Source organism: Protobothrops mucrosquamatus, unplaced genomic scaffold, assembly GCF_001527695.2.
Source record: "Protobothrops mucrosquamatus isolate PMUCROS unplaced genomic scaffold, P.Mucros_1.0 scaffold3712, whole genome shotgun sequence".
NCBI lineage: Eukaryota > Metazoa > Chordata > Lepidosauria > Squamata > Viperidae > Protobothrops > Protobothrops mucrosquamatus.
Genome location: NW_015389666.1, coordinates 79,236 through 85,036, shown reverse-complemented (window position 1 = coordinate 85,036; position 5,801 = coordinate 79,236).

Sequence of the window (5,801 nt, the reverse complement as noted above, 5' to 3'; positions counted from 1 at the left end):
GAGATGGACCGGTAGTCCCCCGCGGCCGGAGCCAAGCTGACCCACACCGCTCAGCCACCTCGCGCCGTCTCCTCCCTCTCGTTCGCTTCTCCCCCCCGAGCGGGAAAAAGCGTGCCGGGGACGCCGGGCGGCGCCCTACGTGGGGAGCAGAGACTCAAGGAGGCTGCAGGCGTCTTGGCCCCGAGCCGGCCTTGCGGCTTTCGGACCCGTTGTGGCATTTGTGCGTTCTGCTCTCCCGTGCCCGCTTCCCACAACTACTTTGCCAGGGAGGGGGGTGACGCAGAAGCAGAACGGCCGGGCCAGGAGTGACGCGAGGAGGCCTGGCCTTGAACTCAGAGGCTGGACATGCCATCCCTCTGATCTCCCTTCCTCTCGCCTTCCTTCCTTCCTTCCTTCCTTCCTTCCTTCCTCTTTAGTTCCAGGTTGATTTTGATGCATTTCCATCCATTGCCCTTCCTTCCTTCCTTCCTTCCTTCCTTCCTTCCTTCCTTCCTTCCTTCCTTCCTTCCTTCCTTCCTTCCTTCCTTCCTTCCTTCCTTCCTCTTTAGTTCCAGGTTGAGTTTGATGAGTTTCCATCCATTCCTTCCTTCCTTCCTTCCTTCCTTCTCCTTCCTTCCTTCCTTCCTTCCTTCCTTCGTTCCTTCCTTCCTTCCTCTCTCTCTCTCTCTCTTTCGCGCTCGCTATTCTGTGCTCAGTGGCTGTGTCGAGATTCGGGGCGCTTCGCTGCCTGAGCCCCGAAAGCCCTGCGGCCTCCACCCTGTAAGCTGCGTTGTGGCTCTGCGGCTCTCCGGGACAATATTTATTCAGTTGTGTTACTAAAAGAAAGAAAGAAAGAAAAAGAAAAAAAAAGCTTGCAAGTTGCATTCCCCCCCCCAGCCAACGGCCGCCTTTGTGACCCAGGAGGGGGGAGAGTCTGCGGCAGCAGCGGCTGGAATGCCAAGTAGCGCCTTGTTCTCCCCCCCCTTGCCTTCCCTCCCTCCCCCGTGCCCCCTCCCCGACAGCAAAAAGGAATAAACGACGTTTCTACGGACTCCTCCTCTTCCTCTTCCTCTTCCTCTTCCTCCTTCCAGCTTTTCTCTGCCCCGGCTGTAAAGAGGAGGAGCTGAGATGCCAGCCTGGCAGACTCGGGCTCTGTCGGGCACGAGAGGGGCTAATAAACCAGGTTTGCGTTGGCGGAACCAGACGGTCTTCTGGGCCTTTGGTCTTGGCAAGGAGTTGTCTTGACTTCTGCCTGTTGCGGGCCGGCTCCTGGCATCTGTTGGGAGACCAGCAGCCCCCTGGCCTTCAGTGCGTGGAGCCGGGCCTTGGGGGGGGCTGGCAGACCCTCCCTTGGCGCTTCTCGATGCTCGCCCTCCGCTCGGCCCATTTGGCCCGAATCTCCCCCCACGTCTCGCCCTCACACCTTGGCGCAGGGGGGCAGGGAGATGTGGCTGCCCGCCCTGCGCCGTGCATGCATGCATGCATGCACTGGCTGGGACCGGGAGCCGGTGGTAGGGGCCACGTTCCTCGGGGGCCCCAAAGCAGACGTAGCCAGGGGGCCTGGCCAAGCAGGAGGCGGGTGCGGACTCTGCTCTCCTTGGCACGTGCAGCAGAGATGGGGTGCTCTATAGAGACTTCGGGGGGTCTGGACCCTCCCCTGCTCGGGCTGCCTTGGGAAAAACCAGCTCCCCCCCCTTGACCCCCACATGCAGCAGGATGGGGTTTTTTTCCTGCCCATTGGCAGACGTCTTTTATCTCTCTGGATTCAGGACCCCTTTTGAAGGGGGGGGGTGTCAGTGGAACTGTTGCTTCTGCCTGCCTGCCTGAAGCCCCCAACTGTGGGGAGGAGCATGGCCATGTCCACCTTTGAGACTTGATCCTGGAGGTCAAGTGCTAGAAGGGCCCCCCCCTCCTGTGCCAGCAAGGTGGTCCCCACGTCCGAGTGGGGGGGAGTTTGGCCGGGCCCCATGTTCATTGCCCAGGCCAGGGGTAGGCAACCTTGGCTCTTTTATGACTGGTGGACTTCAACTCCCAGAATTCCTGAGGCAGCTTGGGGGAACTATGGCCCCCTCATAACTGGAATGACTTCAACTCCCAGAATTCCTGAGCCAGCATGGGGGAACTATGGCCCCTTCATGACTTGTGGACTTCAACTCCCAGAATTCCTGAGCCAGCATGGGGGAACTATGGCCCCTTCATGACTGGTGGACTTCAACTCCCAGAATTCCTGAGCCAGCATGAGGGAAACTTTGGCCCCCTCATGACTGGTGGACTTCAACTCCCAGAATGCCTGAGCCAGCATGGCTCAGCTTGGAAACCTCTCCCTTTCCCCTCAGCAGGCTGGCTCAGGAATTCTGGGAGTTGAAGTCCATGAGTCATAAAAGAGCCAGGGTTGCCATTTCTGGGCTGGTTGGGGGAGCAAGGAAGCCGCTCTTCCAGGGCTCAGACCCCCCCAGGAAGATTTGGACAGGGAGCAGGCTGGGCATTGGGCCCTGGCAAGCGGGTGACGGAATTCCAGCTTCTCCTGGCGTCTGTTGTGCCTTCGGTTGACACCAACCAGGAGAGCGTCTTGGTGTCTCCTGGACCTTCCCACTGTTCTCCTGGGGGGTCTCTCCACCACCCACCCCCGAGAATCTGAATAGGGTTTTTGCCAAGGTAAAAAAAAAATCAGATTAGTCAGAGCCAGCCGTGAACATCTGGGGAGATTTATGTGAAAAACTGTGACACCAGAGCCCCACTTGTGGGGTGGGAGAGGACCCAGAGAGATGGGGACTAGCGGGGGTGGGGTGGGAGAGGCCGGACTGAGTCCCTTGGGCAATCTTGCTCCCCCCCCAAGTTAGTTTTCTGGCCAGGCAGTGGGGGTTGAAAAGGGACAGGCGCCTCCAAAAACGTTGCTCCACCTGGGTGGGAAACCCCCCCCCCAAAAGACACCCTCCTCTGTAGCAGTTCCCAGGCCTGTTGGGAGCCAAGTTGAGGCATGAGTAGGCCAAGTAGCCAGAGAGGGGGGGTCTGCGTCCTGGCTGGCCCACTGACCTCTTCCAGGGGGGGGGTCTCCCCAGGCCTAAAGGATTTTACAAAACAAGACTAGCTGGAGGGCACCAGTGCATAATGAATCAGCTTTTATTCCTTCTTGATCCAGGCCAACAAGAGCAGGTCCGGTCTTTCGCACAGGGCCTCCTGCTCAAACGGGGTTGGACTAGAAGACCTCCAGAGTCCCTTCCAACTCTCTTGGCCTGTGGAAATTCTCCATCCTCTGGCTCTCACCGTTGTCCCAAAGGTGCTTTTTTTCCAAAAGGCAACTGGACTAACTTGGTTCCCCCCCCCCCCTTTGGAAACATTTTGCTTCTCCTCCAAGAAGCGAAGAAGCTTCTTCACGAACTGAGGAAGCTTCTGGGATGAGAAGCGAAACCTTTTCAAAGGAAAAAAAAAAAATCCAGTTGCCTTTTGGAAAAAAGCACCTTTGGGACGACTCTCTTTATTCTGTAATTTTTGTTCACGCTTCAGCCGCAAGGACCTTCCGCCGAAGATTGGGGGGTGGGGGGCTCTTTACTCCTCCTTTACGCGGCCCACATTCCCTCCTCCGAGTCTCTGCCAGGCATGGAGTGCTTCTGATGTCGTGGCGAGGCGTCCCCTTCCTTCCTTCTCTTCCTCCTCCTCCTCCTCCTCCTCTTCCTCCCCCCAGGTGGGCCGGCGGTGGGGCGGCCCTTTTGCGGGACCGTCTGCATGCTCTCAGGCATGCCAGCAGCAGCCGGCTCGCTCCCCACTCGGCCGGGCTCGTCACTCAAGATGGCATTGAAAGAGTCCCCCTGGCCCATCTCGGGGTGCCCGTCTGGGGCCTGGGCGCCCCCCTTTGCTAATTCCTGCACAGCCAGCTTCTTCAGGGGGGCTCCTTCCGCAGTGGGGTGCTGGTGGGCAACAGGGGTGTCCAGCTTGGCCCAGCTGCCCTTTTTCTGCTTTTTCTTCGCCCCCTTTCCTTTCCGGCCTCGTCCCTCCTTCCTAGGCCTTGGGGGCCTGGCCTGGGTGGGCTTCCAAGGGGGAGGAGGAGGGGGAGAGCTCCCCAACGGTCGGAAGTGGGTCTTGGCGGACGTGGTGGTGGTGCTACTGGTGGAAGAGGCCAGTTTGGGCCGGTGGGTTGCTGGGGCGTCGATCCGCTCTCCTCCGTAGTCGAACATCACCGGGTCCTTGAGGACAGCGACGGATGTCCGGCTGTAGTTCTTACACCTGGGAGGAAAAGAGTGGGGTGGGGTCCTTTGCAAGGGGGAGGAACGCAGGAGGAGGGAGCCAGGACATGGGGTCCCGACTCTGGATTGTTTTAAAGCAGCGGCCTCCACGTTTGGGCCATTGGAAGACCTGTGGACTTCAACTCCCAGAATTCCCCAGCCAGCAGAGCTGGCTGGGGAATTCTGGGAGTTGAAGTCCACAGGTCTTCCAATGGCCCAAACGTGGAGGCCGCTGTTGTAAAGCAACTGATCCTTCCTGCACTGCCGACCCACAACACACCCATCCTGGGTCTGCCGCCCTGAACAGGTCGTCCCCGACTTAAACCACGATCCGCTGACTGACCCAAGTTACGACCTCACTGTAAAAAAGACACGTATGACCGTGGTTCGCACTTAACGACCGTGGCAGCCATCCTCGCGGTCACGTGATCACAATTCGGCCACTTGGCCGCCGGCTCGTATTTGCGACGGTCGCATCTCCCTGCGGGGGGGGGGAGGGGGGGTCACGTGATCCCCTTTTGCAACGACTGCAGCAAATTCGTTTTAGCAAAAGTGGCAAGAACGGTCGTAAAATGGGACAAAACTCGCTGAGCTGTCCTTAGCAATGGGAAATTTGGGCTCCGCTGTGGTTGTGACTCAAGGACTATCTACAGTCTTCCTGGCCCGTCCGCTGATTTAACAGAATAACCCAAGTTGGAAGGGACCTTGGAGGTCATCTAGTCCAACCCCCTGCTCAGGCAGCAAACCCTGTGTCATTCCAGACCAATGGGCTGCCCAATCTGTTCTTGGAAAACCTCTAGTGATGGAGCACCCACAACTTCTGGAGGGAAGCCTTTCCACTGATTAACAGAATAACCCAAGTTGGAAGGAACCTTGGAGGTCATCTAGTCCAACCCCCTGCTCAGACAGGAAACCCAACCTAAACCATTCCAGACCTATGGCTGCCCAATCTGTTGGAAAACCTCCAGTGTTGGGAGCACCCACAACTTCTGGAGGGAAGCCCTTCCACTGATAGAATAACCGAGTTGGAGGGGACCTTCGAGGTCATCTAGTCCAGCCCCCTGCTATTCCAGACTAGAGTCCTGCAAGGGAGGCCAGTGTTTGTTAGGGCCGCAGAGCAGCGGTGCTGTGGCCTCGCCAGGGTGGGCCATTGGCCCTTTTGCAGAGGACCCCCTAGTGGGGGGTGGGTGGGGGAGACACGCGGCCAAGGGGCAGCCCCACTCACCACACATACAGGTAGGATTCCACGCAGGTTTCCTGGTAGACCAGATCAAAGCACGGCACCTGGATGATGTTGAAGAAGGCCTGTCCCACCACGCGGGAGGCGGTGTTGTTCACGGCACCCAAGCAGTCTTTCAGCCTGGAAGAGACCGGGTGTGTGGGTGTGTGTTTGCGGGTCTTGTCCTGGAACTGACTCTGCACCCAGCATGCACCGCTGTGCCATTCCCACGCTCCCGAGGCCTTCCAGTGAATGCCTCCATTCAAACAGCAGATTGGCAGGTTCACGCTGGCAAGAGGTGGGGGGTGGGCATCTTTGTAATATTCCAAATTAGAGTGTTTACATCAAGGGGCATCCAGCGTGGGCCCCTTTAAGACCTGTGG